Source organism: Bos indicus, chromosome 8, assembly GCF_029378745.1.
Source record: "Bos indicus isolate NIAB-ARS_2022 breed Sahiwal x Tharparkar chromosome 8, NIAB-ARS_B.indTharparkar_mat_pri_1.0, whole genome shotgun sequence".
NCBI classification, from domain to species: Eukaryota; Metazoa; Chordata; class Mammalia; order Artiodactyla; family Bovidae; genus Bos; species Bos indicus.
This window is the reverse complement of record NC_091767.1, coordinates 39,662,001-39,682,146: the sequence shown is the minus strand read 5'-3', so window position 1 is coordinate 39,682,146 and position 20,146 is coordinate 39,662,001. Positions and strand designations below refer to the sequence as shown.

At 39.6% G+C, this 20,146-nt stretch overlaps 1 protein-coding gene across 2 annotated transcripts in view; it reads left to right on the top strand.

Moving 5' to 3' along the window:
* RCL1 (RNA terminal phosphate cyclase like 1) overlaps nucleotides 1–20,146 on the top strand; it is a 194,802-nt gene that overhangs the window by 778 nt on the left and 173,878 nt on the right. The gene's annotated exons all lie outside the window — the stretch shown is intronic.

The following is a 20,146-nucleotide window of genomic DNA, read 5'->3' as shown; positions in this document are numbered from 1 at the left end:
CCGGCTGTCCGTGTCGCCATGATTTCTCGGCCGCCCTCACACATCTCCTTGCGTGTGGATTAAAGAATTTTTAAAAATTCTTTGTTTATTTTCAGCCGTGACTGTGATTGGTTTGTGCAGGACAGAAGCTTTGAGATAAATTTTTAACAGTCATGGGCCTAATTGCCTTGACTTTAGTAAAGGGTTGGTGACAAGTGCTAAACTATAGGCTTCAGAGCTCTCTTTTTGCCCTACAGGGTGAATAGGTGAAAAATAAGGCCCCATTTAAACCCATGTCAGGTTAACAGTGTCCGAATTTCAACTGGTCCCCTGGCATAAGACTCATATATTTAAAAGCTTCTGTCTGGTTATTCCGATTTGGAAAAATCACTTCAAGAAAAAAAGAAAACCTCTCTGCATGTTGAAGGAGAAGAGGGTTTGTGGTTGGTCCTGGGAGCTTTCTGGGCCCTGTTGGTGTGTTTGATTTTGCACTGGTTCCTATACTCAGTGACCAGCCCATTTCATCATCTGTCTGAATGCATTTTCTGGATGTTTCTGCCTCTCTTGAAGGGTGATTGGTTGCACATAAGGGGAAATGTCATGTCATTGATGGAGATAGAAGGTTCGTAAGGAAGGAACCAGATGAACCTCTGTACCATGGAGGGGAACCTGGTGACAGTGAGAAAGGCTTCTGTTGGTACATGATTATTAGTGCCCTCACTGTCCTGAAGAAGTTGAGGGACCGCTAGCATGGTTTTTGCCAGGTGCTCTTCCTCTCAACATTTCTTAACCTTAATTTGGAGTCTGACTCTTGGTTGAAGCAATTGCTTGATTGCTCTACTCTGGCATTCCCTATCAACTCTCCCACTAGCCCCCTATATTAGCCTGCTGCTGCTAAGCTGCTAAGTCACGTCAGTTGTGTCCGACTCTGTGCGACCCCATAGACGGCAGCCCACCAGGCTCCCCTGTCCCTGGGATTCTTCAGGCAAGAACACTGGAGTGGGTTGCCATTTCCTTCTCCAATGCAGGAAAGTAAAAAGTAAAAGTGAAGTCGCTCAGTCGTGTCTGACTCTTAGCGACCCCATGGACTGCAGCCTACCAGGCTCCTCTGTCCATGGGATTTTCCAGGCAAGAGTACTGGAGTGGGGTGCCATTGCCTTCTCCATATATTAGCCTAGAGAACTCATAGCTACCTGGATGTGGTGTGAAGACAGGGTTCTAGGAACACTGGGCATAGCATTTTTAAATAGAAGTACTTTGGCTTCTATTTAAAGTACTCAGTGGTAAAGAATGGTGGCTCAGTGGTAAAGAATATGCCTGCCAATTCAGGAGACGTGGGTTCAGTCCTTGGGTGGGGAAGATTCTCTGGAGGAGAAAATGGCAACTGACTCCAGTATTCTTGCCTGGAGAATCCCACGGACAGAGGAGCCAGGCAGGCTACAGTGCATAGGGTCACAAAGAGTCAGGCAAGACTGAGTGACTGAGCACACATTCATACATTAGCCTGTAGACCTGGGATTTCTAATGGAAATTGTGCCCATGAGATATAATTTAGTGATGTTTCCCTTTCTCCCTCCTGCACTGTTTGTGAGTATCTTTTCACTGCCACACACATGAATGGAGCTTGGGCACTTGGCATTTTCCTGAAAAGATACCAGACTCTGGTACCTGGGGACGGTAGTACTGGTTAGCAGAAGTGCTGGTATTATATGAGGAGCACTCTGTATAGCCTTATTTGCCTTACCTTATTAATATACTAGGGGGTAAAAAGAGACCCTTAATTTAGACCTTCTTGGCTAGATTCAAGGCCTCAGAAATTCTGTAGACATATACTTAATTTCTAAGAAGAGAACTAAGATATATGTATATACATGCATTCATAGAGAGAGAGAGAGAGAGATAAATATATATATGTCATACATACATATGTAAGTGTATATACATACACACATATAAATACATGTTGCCCCAACACATGATGTGATCATAGTCATATGAGTCTGTAGTAGCTTCAATGGAGGTGTAGCCAACGAATGTCTTATCTGTCATCTGTCCCTTTCTGACTCTTCCTGACTTAGATTCTGAGAGTTAGAAAAAACTCATCATCTCCAATAAAATTTTGCAGCTCAAGTGCAAGAATTATATCTCCTGAAGGTGCTTACTTAAATATCTCCTCTGGTGTGAGCTTTGGAGAGTGGAGGTGGCGTCTCTGGAATAGTCATTCATAAAAGGTTCATTGAGCCCCAGGTCGAGCATAGCTCTGTGGAGGTGTAAACATGAGAAGCTCATTGCTCCATTCTCAAGGAGCTTTCTGAAGAAGAGCTGAGAGAGTGAGTATCCTGAGTAACTTGAGGTAGGAAGTTGTAATGGGGCTCCTCAGAGTTAGAGCAACAGCCTGCCTAGAGGTTATGATGAAGACTCTCTGGATCTTCTGATCTGACCGGATAGGACTGAGATGGTGGCTTTGGGAATTGTTGCTGAAAGAAACAGCTTTTAAGTCAAAAAGTTCTTCATTTTCTTTATTTTGTGGAGGTGTGTACCCTCCGAGGTGGCACAGTGGTAAAGAATCTGCCTGCCAATGTAAGAGACGGAAGAGATGTGGGTTCTCTCCTTGGGTTGGGATGATCCCCTGGAATAGGAAATGACAACCCACTCTAGTGGGAAATTACATGAACAGAGAAGCGTGGCAGACTACAACACATGGGGTTGCAAAGAGTCGGACATGACTGAGCACACAAAGATGATGAATAAACTGTTCATTTGTCATGGTCATGGTAGGTTGGGAGTTGAGAGCTTGGGCTCAGTTAGATCTCTGTTTGAAATAGGGTTCTGCTTTTGCTATTAGCTATTGGAGCTCCTGAGCCTCAGTTTTTTTCATCTGTAAAGTGAGGCCATTACTACAACTTCAGAGGGTCATGTGAGAATTAAATGAAATAGTGCTTGAAAGTGCACTCAGCAGAGCCTGGTGTGTAAGAAGAGTAAATATTAGCTGGTTTTATTTTTTGTAACTTCTGTTCACTGGTATAGTTCTCTTGTCTGGCATTCAAAATCTGTTCCTGCTTCTATATGGAAAATTTTCAAATATTTAATTGTACCTTCTCTGTTTTCTTTTCAGTCTAAAGGTTTCCTTTTAGGTGATGGCTTCCAAATATTTGTGTGTTATATGTATAATGTAGTGGTTCTTAGGCAGGAGCAGTTTTGCTCCCCGGGGATATTTGGCAGTGTTTGGAGACATTTTTGGTTGTCACAACTGAGAGTCTGCTCCTGGCACCTAGTGGGTGGAGCCCGGGGATGCCCCTAAACATCCCTACAGTGCACTGGACAGCTCCCCACACAAAGAACTATTCTGTGCAAAATACCAGTGCTGCTGTTGGAAAACCCTGCTCTACCAGACTTAACTGGGTGTCCCAGGTGGCTCCGTGGTAAACAGTCCACCTGCCAATGCAGGAGATGTGAGTTCAATCCCTGGGTAAGGAAGATCTGAAGAAAGGAATGGCAGCCCACTCTAGTGTTCTTGCCTGGGCAATTCCATGGACAGAGAAGCTTGGCAGGCTACAGTTCGTGGGGTCCCAGAAGAATCAGACACACTTAGTGACTAAACAACAGCAACAACTGAATATAATTGTTAAGCTTTTTCTTTTCTTCGTATCCGTAATGACTGGGAATAGCAGCATGAGGTACCAAGAAAACTGCAAACAGATTCAGAAGGGGATGAGACACAGCTGAAATTGTGATTTCAGCTGGATTTGTTAATCTCTTAAATAGAATATTTTTGTCTCCTCTGAACGAGGAATTGTAAATGATGAGAAGAATTTGAATCCCAAAGAAAGAAGATCCTGAAATAGTTTTTATTAATTATGCAGCTACAATGTATAATATTTACTTCACTTTTGAGGAACATGAACAATTATATTGCCTCGTTAGATTCTTTCCATCAGTGAGGAGGAAATAAATATTCTTCTGTTGTTGTTTTACTAAAGGTAAAAAGGCAAAACATGGTTAAGTAAGATAGCTGGTGAAGTTAAATATCTAGTCAGTAACAGAGCCAGAAGCAGACGGCAGCCAGCTCCAGTCGGCAAGGCCTATTCTCCCAACCGACTGCTTGCTGGACTTGAGTGTTCCTCAGATTATAAAGCAGCTGTCCAAAGTGCTTCGGTTTCTGGATTTCACGAGGGCTGTATGCTGTAGGGTTCAGTTGAATTAACATTTTCTGGGTAAAGGTGAGGTCCATATGGAAAGAATTCACAAGAATGATGATTTTTTAAAAGTGGGAATACAGAAATGATGGACTTGGGTAAGAGTCCTGATTTAGCACTTAGGACATGGGATTGCTGCTACCCATGTCCCTGAGTAGGTCACATGTTTGCTGTGAAACTGGAGAGAGGAGTTATTTGGTCCTCGGGGAGTGCTGCACGTGGCTTAACCAGATGAGTTTCTGAAAAAGGAGGGGTAAGTGAAATTTTAATAAAAAGAATCCTTTAAAGTGTGCTGAGGAAACATGCCACATGGAGGTCCTTAAAGGTAAAATGTCTTTTGGCAAACTGATACATTGTTTTGGGGATAAATCTGGGTGTTCATGAATTGGATTTTGTAAAAGGATTGTAAGGGCAAATTATTTTTCTTCTCTGCTCTCAATACTTCTGACACCAGATGTGTGGGGTTTCCTTTCCATACCAGGTAGTTGTCCAGTTCCCAGTGGACATTCACTGCTGCTGCTGCTAAGTTGCTTCAGTTGTGCCCGACTCTGTGTGACCCCATAGATGGCAGCCCACCAGGCTCCCCTGGCCCTGGGATTTTCCAGGCAAGAGTATTGGAGTGAGTTGCCATTGCCTTCTCCGGGACATTCACTGGGTGTGCTACAAATTTAACTCAATTGTGAACTACCTCGGTGGTGATAGCATCAAATCCCACAGGTTAAGGACTTAATCTCAAATCTCAGTCACAAGCCCAGACCATTTATACTTCGTAGCAACCGGTTATAATTCGGGGGTTCCCAAACTCCCTCCTGAGGTCTAATAATTTGCTAAAATTATGTCTCATGAAGCTCAGGGAAATATTTATTTGCATTTACCAGTTTATAATAAAGGATATAAAAGATAAAGATGAGTAGTCAGATGAAGAGATACATAGGGTAGGTCCAGAAGAGTCCTGAAGTAGGGGCTTCCATCCCTGTGGAACGGTGGGGGTTTGTTATTCTCCCAGAATGTGGATTTTTTTTTTGTTTTGTTTTAAACTAACATGAAGTTCTCTCCTTGTTCAAGAATTTTTACTAGGGCTTAATCTCCAGGCCTACCTCCATACCACACCACCCCCTGTAGAAGTTGGTAGGATTGAAAGTTCTAACCATCTAATCTTTTGGTTTTTTTGGTGACCAGCCCCATCCTGAGGCTGTCTTGGGGCTCTGCCCTAAGTCACCTCAGCAGCATAAACTCAGGTGTGCTCAAAAGGGACTCTATGAATAGCTTTTAAAGTAGACCCCTGTCACTCTGGAACGTCCAAGGTTTTTTTTTTTTTTAATAGGAGGTCTGTGCTGGGAACAAAGACTAACTATATTTCTTATTATACCACAGGATGTACCTATACTTTATTTCAGTATGGTCTGGGACTCAAAGTTGTTGCTAATTAACTGGAATTGGGGGAGGCCTGGCCACTGTACTAATGATAAGCATAGAGTTTGTATTCCTACCAGTATTGAAGGAATGATTTAATTTCTTTACATTCTTGCCAGCATTTGGTGTCATTATTTTTAACTGTAGCCATTCTAATTAATGTGTAGTGCTGTCTTGCAGTTTAATTTGCACATTCCTAATGACTAATGACCCTGATGCTGGGAGGGGTTGGGGGCAGGAGGAGAAGGGGACAACAGAGGATGAGATGGCTGGATGGCATCACCGACTCGATGCACTCGATGCACCGACTCGATGCACATGAGTTTGGGTGAACTCAGGGAGTTGGTGATGGACAGGGAGGCCTGGTGTGCTTCGATTCATGGGGTCGAAAAGAGTTGGACTCGACTGAGCAACTGAACTGAACTGAACTGAACTGAATGGCTAATGATATTGAACAACATTTCATGTCTTTTGCCATTTTCTAGTAGGATTTTTCTGTTAAGTTTGAGAGTTCTTTACATATTCTAGTCCTTTGTCAAATATGTGGTTTCCTAGTTCCTAGTATTTTATCTCACTCTACAGCTTGCCTTTTTATACTGTAACATGGTCTTTTGCAGAGGGAAAGTTTTAATGAAATAGAATTTATCAAATTTTTCTTTTACTGCGTGTACCTTTGGTGAAAAGTTTAAGAACTGTTTGCCTAGCCCTAGACCTGAAGATTTTCTTTTTTTTTTCCTGTAAATTTTATAGTTTTATATTTTATATTTAAGTTAATTTTTGTATGAAGTTTAAAACTTAGGTCAGTGTTCATTTTTTTGCTTATGAATGTCCAACTGCTCTAGCACCATTTGTACAAGTGGCTATCTTCCATTTAATCCCTTTTTAACAAATCACTTTGTTAAAAAAATATTGGGCATATTTGTGTGGGTCTCTTTCTGGGTTCTCTGTTCTGTTTCACTGACCTTTATGTCTGTCCCTTTGTCAGTACCACACTCTCATGATTTTTGTTGTTCAGTCTCTTAGTCATGTCTGACTCCTTGTGACCCCATGGACGGCAGCACACCAGGCTCCCCTGTCCTTCACTATCTCCTGAAGTTTGCTCAGATTCATGTTCATTGAGTCAATGATGCCGTCCAACCATCTCATCCTCTGTTGCTTCCTTCTCCTTCTGCCCTCAGTCTTTCCCAGCATCAGGGTCTTTTGCAATGAGTTGGCTCTTCGCATCAGGTGGCCAAAGTAGTGGACCTTCAGTTTCAGCATCAGTCCTTCCAGTGAATATTCAGGGTTGATTTCCTTTAGAATTGACTGGTTTGATTTCCTTGAAGTCCAAGGGACTCTCAAGAGTCTTCGCCAGCACCATAATTTGAAAGTATCCATTCTTCTGAGCTCAGTCTTCTTTATGGTCAAACTCTCACATCCATACATGACTACTGGAAAAACCATAGCTTTGACTCTACAGACCTCTGTCAGCAAGGTAATGTCTCTGCTTTTTAATACGCTGTCTAGGTTTGACATAGCTTTTCTTCCAGGGAACAAGTGTCTTTTATTTTCATGGCTGCAGTCACCATCCACAATGATTTTGGATCCCAAGAAAATAAAATCTGTCACCATTTCCACTTTCCCTCTGGTCTGTTTGCCATGGAGTGATGGGACTGGATGCCATGATCTTTGTTTTTTGAATGTTGAGTATTAAGTGAGCTTTTTTGCACTCCTCTTTCACGTTTGTCAAGAGGCTCTTTAGTTCCTTTTTGCTTTCGGCCATTAGGGTGCTGTCATCTTCCTATCTGAGGTTATAGGTATTTCTCCTGAAAATCTTGATTCTAGCTTGTGATTCATCCAGCTCCGCATTTCACATGATGTACTCTGTATTTAAGTTAAATAAGCAGGGTGACAATGTACAGCCTTGATGTATTCCTTTCCCTATTTGGAACCAGTCTGTTGTTCCATGTCCAGTTCTAACTGTTGCTTCTTAACCTGCCTACAGAATTCTCAGGAGGTGGGTCTGGTATTCCCATCTTTTAAGAGTTTTCCACAGTTTGTTGTGATCCACACAGTCAAAGCCTTTGGTGTAGTTAATAAAGCAAAAGTAGATGTTTTTCTGGCATTGTTATGTATATAATATTTGGGTGGGTTGGTCCGTTCAACTTTAGTCTTAATTTTCATGAGTATTTTAGTTATTCTAGTTCTTTGCCTTTTCATATAAAGTTTAGAATAATTTTGTCTTTATAAAAAATCATATTAGGATTTTGACAAGAACTGTGTTAAACCTATATGATAGTTTAGGGAGAGTTATCATCTTTACTGTATTGAGTCTCCTAATCCATAAACATAATGTATCTTTGCATTTATTTAGATGTTAGTTTTCTTTCATCAACATCTGTTGTTTTTAGCATTTAAGTCCTGTACATGATTTGTTGATTTACACCTAAATGTCTCACTTTTTTGAGCAGTTGTAAATGATACCTGATTTTAAATTTTGGCCTCTATGTGTTCATTAATAGTATATAAAAAATACAATTTTTTTTTTTTCATGTTTGTCTTGTGTCCTGCAACCTTGGGCTTTCCTTGTGGCTAAGCTGGTAAAGAATCTGCCTGCAATGCAGGAGGCCTGGGTTTGATCCCTGGGTTGAGAAGATCCCCTGGAGAAAGGGAAGGCTACCCACTCCAGTATTCTGGCCTGGAGAATTCCATCGACTGTATAGTTCATGGGGTTGCAAAGTGCCAGACACTACTGAGTGACTCAATTCCTAGCCCTGCAACCTTGCTAAATTCATTTATAAGTTCTAAATGTGTAGTGGTTTTTCTTTTTTTGGTAGATTCTTTGGGATTTTTTTTTTTCTTAGTTTTCTTTTTTTTTTAATTATTTTATTTTATTTTTTAACGTTACAGTATTGTATTGGTTTTGCCGTATATCAACATGAATCCGCCACAGGTATACACATGTGGACAGTCATGTCATCTATAACTTGGAACAGTTTTATTTCTTCTTTTCTGAAATTTATACCTTTTATTACTGCCTTATTGCACTGAGTAGGACTTCTAACACTATGTTAAATAAGAGTAATGAGACCAAACTTCGTTACTTTGTTCCCTGTCTTAGGAAACAAGTGTTTTGCCACAAAGTATAATGTTAGCTGTATATTTTTTTTAGATTTTTTTTTTTAATCAAGTTGAGAAAATTCGCTTCTGTTTTCTAAGATTTGTACATGTTTATGAATGAGTGTTGTATTTTATCAAATGCACTTTTTGTACCACTTATGTGATCTTGTGATTTCTCTTGTTTAGTCTGTTAATATGGTTTATTTCATTGAATGATTTTCAAATATTGAAGCATCCTTGCATTATGGAAATAAACCCTACTGGTCATGATGTGTAATTCTTTTTTATATTACTGGATTTTATTTTCTAACATTTTGTTACAGATTTTTTCATATATATTCATAAATGATACTCATTTGTGGACTTCCCTGGTGGCTCAGATGTTAAAGAATCTCCCTGAAATTCAGGAGACCCAAGTTCGATCCCTGGGTCAGGAAGGTCCCCTGGAGAAGGAAATGGCAACCCACTCCAGTATTCTTGTCTTGAGAATTCCATGGACAGAGGACCTGGTGGGCTACAGTCCATGTAGTTTCCTATTTTTGTACTCTTAGTCTGATTTTGATAATTTAAATAAGAATATACTAGTTTAACGGAGAAGGCAGTGGCACCCCACTTCAGTACTCTTGTCTGGAAAATCCCATGGACGGTGGAGCCTGGAAAGCTGCAGTCCATGGGGTCGCTGAGGGTTGGACACGACTGAGCGACTTCAGTTTCACTTTTCACTTTCATGCATTGGAGAAGGAAATGGCAACCCACTCCAGTGTTCTTGCCTAGAGAATCCCAGGGACAGGGGAGCCTGGTGGCCTGCCGTCTATGGGGTCGCACAGAGTTGGACACGACTGAAGTGACTTAGCAGCAGCATACTAGTTTAAAATAAATTGGAAACTGTTTCTTTGTTTTCTAGAAGAGATTGTGTAGAATTGATTTTAGTTCTTTAAACATTTGGTATAATTCTCCAATGAAACCATAAAGGCCTAGAGATTTCTTTTGGGGGAGTTTTAAAGAATATATTTTCAATTTCCTGAATGGTTATAGGATCATTTAAATTACCCATTTTGTATGATGAGTTGTGGTAGTTTGTGTTTTTTGGAGAAATGGTCCATTTCATCTAAATTGTTTTATGTATGTAGAGTTCATAGTTCTTTCTTATTGTGCTTTTGATGCCTGGAGGTTCTGCATTGATATTCCCTGTTTCCTGATAAACTATTGATTTGTGTCTTTTTTTTTTTTTCTGTGTTGCTAGAAATTTGGGATTATTTTCTTAAAGAACCAGCTATTTCACTAATTTTTTCCCCCCATTTTTCTTGTTTTCAATTTCATCTGTCTCTGCTATTTTTATTATTTTCTTCATTTGCTTTGGATTTATTTTGTTCTTTTTCTAAATTGAGGTGAGAGATTATTGGAAACCTTTTCTCTTTTGTAATATAGGCATTTAGTACAATAAACTTCCTCTCAACACAGCTTTAGCTGAGTCCCATGAATTTTCAGTGTGTCATATTTTAATTTTCATTTAGTTGAATATGTTTTTTCTTGCCTTTAAAACTTCCTCTTTGATCCATGGATTATTTACAAGTGTGTTGTTTAACTTCCAAGTGTTGAATATTTTCCCGTTATCATTTTGTTATTGATATAAGTTTGATTCCGTTATGTTTAGGGAACGTGCTCTGTAAATTTCAATTACTTTAAATTTCTTGAGTTTTCTTAAAGCCCCAAGATACCATTATCTTGGTGTGTGTTCATTGTGCACTTAGAAAGAATGTATATTCTGTTCTGTGAGTTGGGTGATATGTAGATGTTGATTAGAATTGCTTGGTGGAATTGCTGAGTTCTTGATTCTGTCAGAACAGTTTTAGCTTCATATATTTTGCAGCTTTGTTGTTTGGTGCATGTAGGTTTGCTCTGTCTTCTTGGTGGATTGACCCTTTGAGTATTATGCAGTGTTGTCCTACTCTGCTTTGAGTAATTTTCTAAGGTGGAGGAAATATTTCAGTGCATTAGGCTTAGAGAGGGGTCGGTTCAGTTCAGTTCAGTTGCTCAGTTGTGTCAGAGAAGGGTCACTTCCTCTCTGTTTGAAGAAAAAGACTAAAACTGAGGAGGTTGGATACAAATAGAATACTTGAAGATGCTAAAAACAGCATAAATCAGAAAAATAAGCTGTGTTTTGTTGATTTCATTTCTTCAAAGGTTTTTATATGAGCAAGATAAAATATCCAGGAAAATTTGAAGGTAGGAGGCAAAAAAAGTAATCTTCAGTGTTGGTTGTTTTAAATAGAGCACCACAGTTCAAAAGCATCAATACTTCAGTGCTCAGCTTTCTTTATAGTCCAGCTCTCACATCCATACATGACCACTGGAAAAACCATAGCTTTAACTAGATGGACCTTTGTTGGCAAAGTAATGTTTCAGCTTTTTAATAAGCTGTCTAGGTTGATCATAACTTTTCTTCCATGGAGCAAGCATCTTGTAATTTCATGGCTGCAGTCACCATCTGCAGTGCTTTTGGAGCCCCCCAAAATAAAATCTGTCGCTGTTTCCATTGTTGCCCCATCTATTTGCCATCAAGTGATGGGGCCAGATGCCATGATCTTCGTTTTTGAATGTTGAGGTCTAAGCCAACTTTTTCACTGTCCTCTTTCACTTTCATCAAGAGGCTCTTTAGTTCTTCTTTGCTTCCTGCCAAAAGGGTGGTGTCATCTGCATATCTGAGACTATTGATACTTCTCCCAGCAGTCTTGATTCCAGCTTGTGCTTCATCCAGCCTGCCATTTCACATGATGTACTCTGCATAGAAGTTAAATAAGCAGGGTGACAATATACAGCCTTGCCGTACTCCTTTTCCGATTTTGAACCAGTCTGTTGTTCATGTCTAGTTCTAACTGTTGCTTCCTGACCTGCATACAGATTTCTCAGGAGGCAGGTCAGGTGGTCTTGTATTCCCATCTCTTTCAGAATTTTCCACAGTTAGTTGTGATCCACACAGTCAAAAGCTTTGGCATAGTCAATAAAGCAGAAAGAGATGTTTTTCTGAAACTCTTGCTTTTTCCATGATCCAGCAGATGTTGACAATTTGATTTCTGGTTCCTCTGCCTTTTCTAAAACCAGCTTGAACATCTGGAAGTTCACAGTTCACATACTATTGAAGCCTGGCTTGGAGAATTTTGAGCATTACTTTACTAGCATGTGAGATGAGTGCAATTGTGCGGTAGTTTGAGCATTCTTTGGCATGGCCTTTCTTTGGGATTGGAATGAGAACTGACCTTTTCTAGTCCTGTGACCACTGCTGAGTTTTCCAAATTTGCTGACATATTGAATGCAGCACTTTCATAGCATCATCTTTTAGTACTTGAAATAGCTCAACTGGAATTCCATCACCTCCACGAGCTTTGTTCATAGTGATGCTTCTGAAGGCCCACTTGACTTCACATTCCAGGATGTCTGGCTCTAGGTGAGTGATCACACCATAGTGATTATCTGGGTCATGAAGATCTTTTTTTGTATAGTTCTTCTGTGTATTCTTACCACCTCTTCTTAATATCTTCTGCTTCTGTTAGGTCCCTACCATTTCTGTGCTTTATTGAACCCATCTTTGCATGAAAAGTTCCCTTGGTATCTCTAATTTTCTTGAAGAGATCTCTAGTCTTTCCTGTTCTATTGTTTTCCTCTATTTCTTTGTACTGATCACTTAGGAATGTTTTCTTATCTCTCCTTGCTCTTCTTTAGAACTCTGCATTCAGATAGATATATCTTTCCTTTCCTTCTTTTGCTTTTTGCTTCCCTTCTTTTCTCAGCTATGTGGAAGGCCTCCTCAGACAACCATTTTGCCTTTTTGCATTTCTTCTTCTTGGGGATGGTTTTGATCACCGCCTCCTGTACAATGTCATGAACCTCTGTCCATAGTTCTTCAGGCACTCTATCAGACTTAATCCCTTGAATCTATTCATCACTTCCACTGTATAATTGTAAGGGATCTGATTTGTGTCATACCTGAATGGTCTAGTGGTTTTCCCTATTTTCTTCAATTTAAGTCTGAATTTTGCAATAAGGAGTTCATGATCTAAGCCACAGTCAGTTCCTTGACTTGTTTTTGCTAAGTATATAGAGATTCTCCACCTTTGGCTGCAAAGAATATAACCAATCTGATTTCAGTATTGACCATCTGGTGATGTCAATGTGTAGAGTTGTCTCTTCTGTTGTTGGAAGAAGAACATTAAGAGACATATCAATTTTATCAAAATATATGGGAGCCTACCAAAGAAAAATTTACCACTCTAAACACTTTGGTAATTAAGAAGAAAAACAACAGAACAATGAACTGAGATATTTAGAAATGGAACAAATTTACAAGCCAAAAACGAAATGAAAATATTTTAAAGGAAGAGATAAACAAAATGGAAAATAGCAAAAGACATCAAGTTAATTCATTAAAAAAATACAAAACAAATCAATAGACTCATTCATTTGTAAAAGGAAAGAAAGTATGAATTAATAAAATAAAAAATGTAATTAATGTAAAAGATCAAGAACATTTGTGGTAGACTATTCTCTATTATTTACTGATACATTTGGAATTGACATAGTTATGTAAAAAGATAACAAATCAAAATAGATAAAATGAAATTTTTAAAGACACCCAAAGATAAAACCAAAACAAAAGGAATGCAAAAATTCACCAAGTAATATATAGAAAAGAGCACTGAAGTTGCTAGAAAATTTCCCCCAATATTCAATGAAAAATAATTCTTATTATTTTACACATTCCAAAGAACAAAAAAGAATGTATAGAGATGACTTCTGGAGAAGGCAGTGGCACCCCACTCCAGTACTTTTGCCTGGAAAATCCCATGGATGGAGGAGCCTGGTGGGCTACAGTCCATGGGGTCCCTAAGAGTCGGACACGACTGAGCGACTTCACTTTCACTTTTCACTTTCATGCATTGGAGAAGGAAATGGCAACCCACTCCAGTGTTCTTACCTGGAGAATCCCAGGGGCGGGAGAGCCTGGTGGGCTGCCGTCTATGGGGTCGCACAGAGTCAGACACGACTGAAGTGACTCAGCAGCAGCAGAGATGACTTCAGTTGTAGGGTACTTAAGAGCACCACACACAAAAAAATTAAATTACAAAATAACCTCATTTAATGAGGCCAAATGAAAAGCCCTAAATAAATCTTTAAAAAATAGATCATAACAAATTTTTAAACTATCCAGTATGATTAGGAAGGGTACATCTCAAGAATTGGCTACAGATAAAACACATGGAAAAGTATAACATAATTAAATGTAAGGTTAAACACAAAAATGAGGGGGAAAAAAATCACATAACCAACTTAACTGCTACTGAAAAGACACCTGACAAAATTGAACGTCCATCTCTCAGTAAACTGTTTCAAAAACCATGAAGAATAAATTTATCAGATGTAGTGGTTTCCACATGAATATAGAAGTTCAAGGAGAACATCTTCATGAGCTTGGTGAAGGCAAAGATTTCCTTAAAAGGCCACAGAAAGATTTATAAATTGGGTTCTCACACACTAGCAAAGTAATGCTCAAAATTCTCCAAGCCAGGCTTCAACAGTACGTGAACCGTGAACTTCCAGATGTTCAAGCTGGTTTTAGAAAAGGCAGAGGAATCAGAAATCAAATTGCCAACATCCACTGGATCATAAAAAAAGCAAGAGTTTCAGAAAAGCATCTCTTTCTGCTTTATTGACTATGCCAAAGCTTTTGACTGTGTGGATCACAACTAACTGTGGAAAATTCTGAAAGAGATGGGAATACGAGACCACCTGACCTGCCTCCTGAGAAATCTGTATGCAGGTCAGGAAGCAACAGTTAGAACTAGACATGAACAACAGACTGGTTCAAAATCGGAAAAGGAGTACGGCAAGGCTGTATATTGTCACCCTGCTTATTTAACTTCTATTCAGAGTACATCATGTGAAATGGCAGGCTGGATGAAGCACAAGCTGGAATCAAGACTGCTGGGAGAAGTATCAATAATCTCAGATATGCAGATGACACCACCCTTTTGGCAGGAAGCAAAGAAGAACTAAAGAACCTCCTGATGAAAGTGAAAGAGGAGAGTGAAAAAATTGGCTTAGACCTCAACATTCAAAAACGAAGATCATGGCATCTGGCCCCATCACTTGATGGCAAATAGATGGGGCAACAATGGAAACAGCGACAGATTTTATTTTGGGGGGCTCCAAAAGCACTGCAGATGGTGACTGCAGCCATGAAATTACAAGATGCTTGCTCCATGGAAGAAAAGTTATGACCAACCTAGACAGCTTATTAAAAAGCTGAAACATTACTTTGCCAACAAAGGTCCATCTAGTCAAAGCTATGGTTTTTCCATTGGTCATGTATGGTTGTGAGATGGACTATAAAGAAAGCTGAGCACTGAAGTATTGATGCTTTTGAACTGTGGTGTTGGAGAAGACTCTTGAGAGTCCCTTGGACTGCAAGGATATCCAGCCAGTCCATGCTGAAGGAAATCAGTCCTGAATATTCAATGGAAGGACTGATGCTGAAGCTGAAACTCCAATACTTTGGCTACCTGATGCGAAGACCTGATTCATTTTAAAAGACCCTGCTGCTGGGAAAGATTGAAGGCAGGAGGAGAAGGGGATGACAGAGGATGAGATGGTTGGATGTCATCACTGACTTGATGGACATGAGTTTGAGCAAGCTCTGGGAGTTGATTATGGACAGCGAAGCCTGGTGTGCTGTAGTCCACGGGACTGCAAAGAGTCAGACATGACTGAGCCACTGAACTGAACTCACATGATTTATAATTTAGGAAAGATGGGATGTATGTAAGGTCAAATTACTTATTATTTGTCACATTCTGCATAATTATATAAAATATGTAAATGCCTTATATATATATTATTTCCAAGTGAGTGAACATCCTTTAATTTATTCTGAGACTTGGGTATATATTTGTAATTTCTACCTTTTTTGGATTAAATGTTGAAAATAGTAAGTCCTAATTTCATGTGTTAATAGTTTGCTGTCTTTTCTTTTAGTTCTGTCTCTGACAGAATTGTAATCACACTGTATATATTACTTAAAATTTGTTTTCCTCAAAATAGTGTGAATATTTTCTTTTGTAATTAAGCAGTTATTTAAAAAATGATGGCTATGTTGTATTATAAAGACCTTTCATAGGCCATTTAATGAGAGCAGTGTTTATTGGTTCTTTAAATTGTATTACAGTACCTTTGTTTTTTTTTTTAATTTAATTTTTATGTATTTTTTAAAAATGTGTACACATGACATGAAATTCAAAACAAACAAAGCGGTTTACAAAGTCTGTCTGTTTCTTTCTCAATCTTCCTTCCGTGTGAAGCAACCAGTGTTGTTGGTTTGCTGTGTTTCTTTTCAGGACTCTTTTTTTCTTTCCATAAATAAGCAAATAGGTACTGTTTCCTTTCTCAGACAGAGGCCATTTGCATCTTACTTTTTTCCCAGTCAATATACTATAGAGATGATTCATATCAATGTATGAAAAATCTCACTAATTTGATAGCTGCTGAGTGTTCCAGTATATAGATATGTCATAATTTATTTGAGTCATTACAATACTTTTAAGTTGAATCTGTTTCTTGAGATTTGCTCCTTGTTTTTAAAGGGTAGATCTTTGGATTGTATTCCTTTTTTCAGTCCCCTCCTTTAAGAAATGGCTTTTTGCCTTTCTTTGGTGAGGAATGGGTCAGGCTTAGTGCCAATATTGAGTGCCACTAAGTCCTCATGTATGGATGTGAGAGTTGGACTGTGAAGAAAGCTGAGTGCCGAAGAATTGATGCTTTTGAACTGTAGTGTTGGAGAAGACTCTTGAGAGTCCCTTGGATTGCAAGGAGATCCAACCAGTCCATTCTGAAGGAGATCACCCCTGGGATTTCTTTGGAGGGAATGATGCTGAAGCTGAAACTCCAGTACTTTGACCACCTCATGCGAAGAGTTGACTCACTGGAAAAAACTCTGATGCTGGGAGGGATTGGGGGCAGGAGGAGAAGGGGACGACAGAGGATGAGATGGCTGGATGGTATCACTGACTCGATGGACGTGAGTCTGAGTGAACTCCGGGAGTTGGTGATGGACAGGGAGGCCGGGTGTGCTGCGATTCATGGGGTCGCAGAGTCGGATATGACTGAGCAACTGAACTGAACTGAACTGAAGTCTTCTAGAAGTTACCAACCCCTTTAAAGAAATGAAGAACTCCCTTCTTTGGGGGTCTAGGGAAGGGAGGTCATTATGTATGGGAGGTAGTATTTAAGGAATCCTGAAATTAAAGGTCTTAAATGGGACAATTTTGTTGAAAGTGTGAAGTACAATAACATGAAAAATTCATAAAACATAAAAGTAGTTCTCATAGGATTATAAAATGAGCATCCGTGTGATGCCATCCAGGTCAAGAAAGAGAGCATTGTGCACACCTTCACTGACCTGTTTTATTTACCTCTCCCTTCCATGCCCCTAGTGGTAGCCAGTCTCCTGACCATTGTGGCGTTCATGTTGATTCTCCTTATAGCTGTGTAACCTAATTATGTATTCTCAAACCATCTAGTAAAATTGTGCTTTTGGGGGGAACTTCCTCCCTAATGCTCAATATCTGAAATTCTGTACTCCTAGGAGCAGTCTTGAAGAAGTGAGGTGGCAGGGAATCCTACACATCTTGTTTTAACGAAGTTTGAGGCTTCAGTCTGACTATTATTAGGCGAACTTGAAATCTTTTTCGTACCAGGTGATGGAGCTGTATCTTCACTGTTACTAGGATTCAGGAACTAGCTCTGCATTGGGTCTTTGAGGTACGGCTTCTAAAGCACCTGTTTACTGTGATCTGGGGATGGTTTTTGTCTGGAGGTCTTCATAAGTGCTCATTTTCTTCCTACTTGTGTTCCTCTGCTGGACATTTTAAACTGTGTTCATGCTCAAGAGCCCCTGTGGATTGCAAAAAAAAAAAAAAAAAAACACCCTACTTTCAAAGTAATTTTTTGTTTTCTTTTCTTTACTAATTTATAAAAGCTATGGGGTTTATAATCTTGGACTTTATTCATAAATGCTTGTTTGTCTCACCCATTTAGGCAGCCTGAAAGCTTGAGCAGGTCAAGTTTTCTTTTTTTGTGCAGAATACCTCGCATTTTCTATAAACATAGGTAGACAGTGGCATGGCATTAATACATCCTGCCTACATTAAAACATACAATATTCTATATAAAAGACCATAGAAATAATATGTAGTTCAATTTTGTAGCTGACTTAACCTTTCAACTTTCGTGGTGCTACTTCTACGTAACCCAATACATATACAAGTATATATTGAACTGAGACTAAAATTTCATGAACAGCACCCTTACTATGTAACTGATAGTGTTTATTCTGTTCTAATTTCATTAAAGATAAATGTTGACTGGGGACTCATTAAGTCATCTGCAGGACCTTCAGTAAATCAATTGAAAGGTAGTATGATTTTCTAGAGGGGGAGGTTAGCTTTGAGAGATTAAACTGAGTGAGGCAAACCCAGCCCTGGTTTGGTTTTATAGAGAAGGGCAGACTTGGGTTCAAGTCTTCACTGTGCCAGTTGGGCCTTAGCCTTCTGTAAAACTGGAAGCACTTCCTGCTTAGTGGTTATGAGGATTAATATAATGTAAGCATTAACACACAGCTTCTGTTATTAGCCATTATGCCTTATTTCAGGACTTAAGGGAGCTTCTCTGACTTCTAGCCTAGTGCTCTTTGTACAGATTGCAGAATTTGCTGTAACAGGAGTTATGGGACAGCGTTAAGTAACAACAGGTGGATGGGAATTGCTTCGTTGATCTGCTCACCCTTTGGGATCAGTTTAGGTTACTGTTAAGGTCTGTGCTCTCAAACTCTGCTGGTTTATTAGAGGAGTAGGAACTGCCTGACGAAAAAGGCAGTAACAGCCCACTGCAGTACTCTTGCCTGGAAAATCCCATGGATGGAGGACCCTGGTAGGCTGCAGTCCATGGGGTCGCTAAGAGTTGGACACGGAGTGACTTCACTTTCACTTTTCACTTTTATGCATTGGAGAAGGAAATGGCAACCCACTCCAGTGTTCTTGCCTGGAGAATCCCAGGGACGGGGGAGCCTGGTGGGCTGCCGTCTATGGGGTCACACAGAGTTGGACTCGACTTAGCAGCAGCAGCAGGAACTGCCTGAAAGCATCAGGCAGTCACCATGCCTTCAGTATAGAAGACTTGGTCTTCCTGTTTCCGTTCATGGGAGGGATGTTGAAGCTAAAGCTCCGTGTGTGTGTGTGTGTATGTGAAAGAAAGAAGAAGTGAAGTCACTCAGTCACTCCATGTGACCCCATGGACTGTAGCCCAGCAGGCTCCTCCGTCTACGGGATTTTCCAGGCAAGAATACTGTAGTGGGTTGTATGTATATAATATCAATTCAGGAGAACAGAGAACATATCCTTCTGATTCTTCTCTCTGTCTTTTCATATTTCACATTTACAATCTACCCCCTCATGTTTTAGAGAATAACCCAGCTTTTGTATTTTTTTTAATTAATTTTTTTATCGAAGGATAATTGCTTTACAGAATTTTGTTTTCTGCCAAACTCAACAGCTTTGATAACAATTTATTCATAAAAGTAACTGAAGCAATTTTTTTGAAGCATATTTAAACAAAAATTCATATAAAATGCTACTGTGAAGAGAAACCTATTTATTAACATTTGGTGTTTTTTTCTTCTAATCTTTTTCATGCATTAAAAAAGTGACAATAATACTGTATATTCAGGTACCTTGTAATAAAATTAAAAACTGAACTGATTAGAAAGTTCTAGATCAATAAGATGATAGAGGAAGGGAGAAAGGGCACTTTGTTGAATGAGAGAGGCAGTGACCTTTTACTGTCTCTGAGATTGAAGGGTATTCTGCAGCAAGTAAGAGTTTGACTTTAAAACTCTTTCCTGCTTTCTATTCTTTCTCTCATTTGGCACACACTCCTGAGATCAGAACAAATGGGTGTTATGCTGCTGAAATTAATATCCCATTAGATTGCTGGTAGAGTTCCTATGTTTTGGTGGAATACAAAAACTGAGTTGTTTTTAATAGTTCTACTAAACGTACATATGGGCTTCCTAGGTGGCTCAGTGGTAAAGAATCTGCCTGCCAGTGCAGGAGATGCAAGGGACACGAGTTTGATTCCTGGGTTGGGAAGATTCCCCTGGAGAAGGAAATGACAACTCACTCTACTACTCTTGCCTGGGATATCCCACGGACAGAGGAGCCCAGTGGGCCAAGTCCATAGGGTTGCAAAAGAGTTGGACGCTACTTAGCGACTGAACAACAGCAACAGCAAAACATACGAATGCTAGTCAGTGCTTCTCAACTGCTTCAGATTCCTTAGCCAGTGTGCTCACCCAGGTCCTGTGAAGAACCCAGTGTGATGCAGGAAGTAACCTACCCTGCACTGCAGCACTT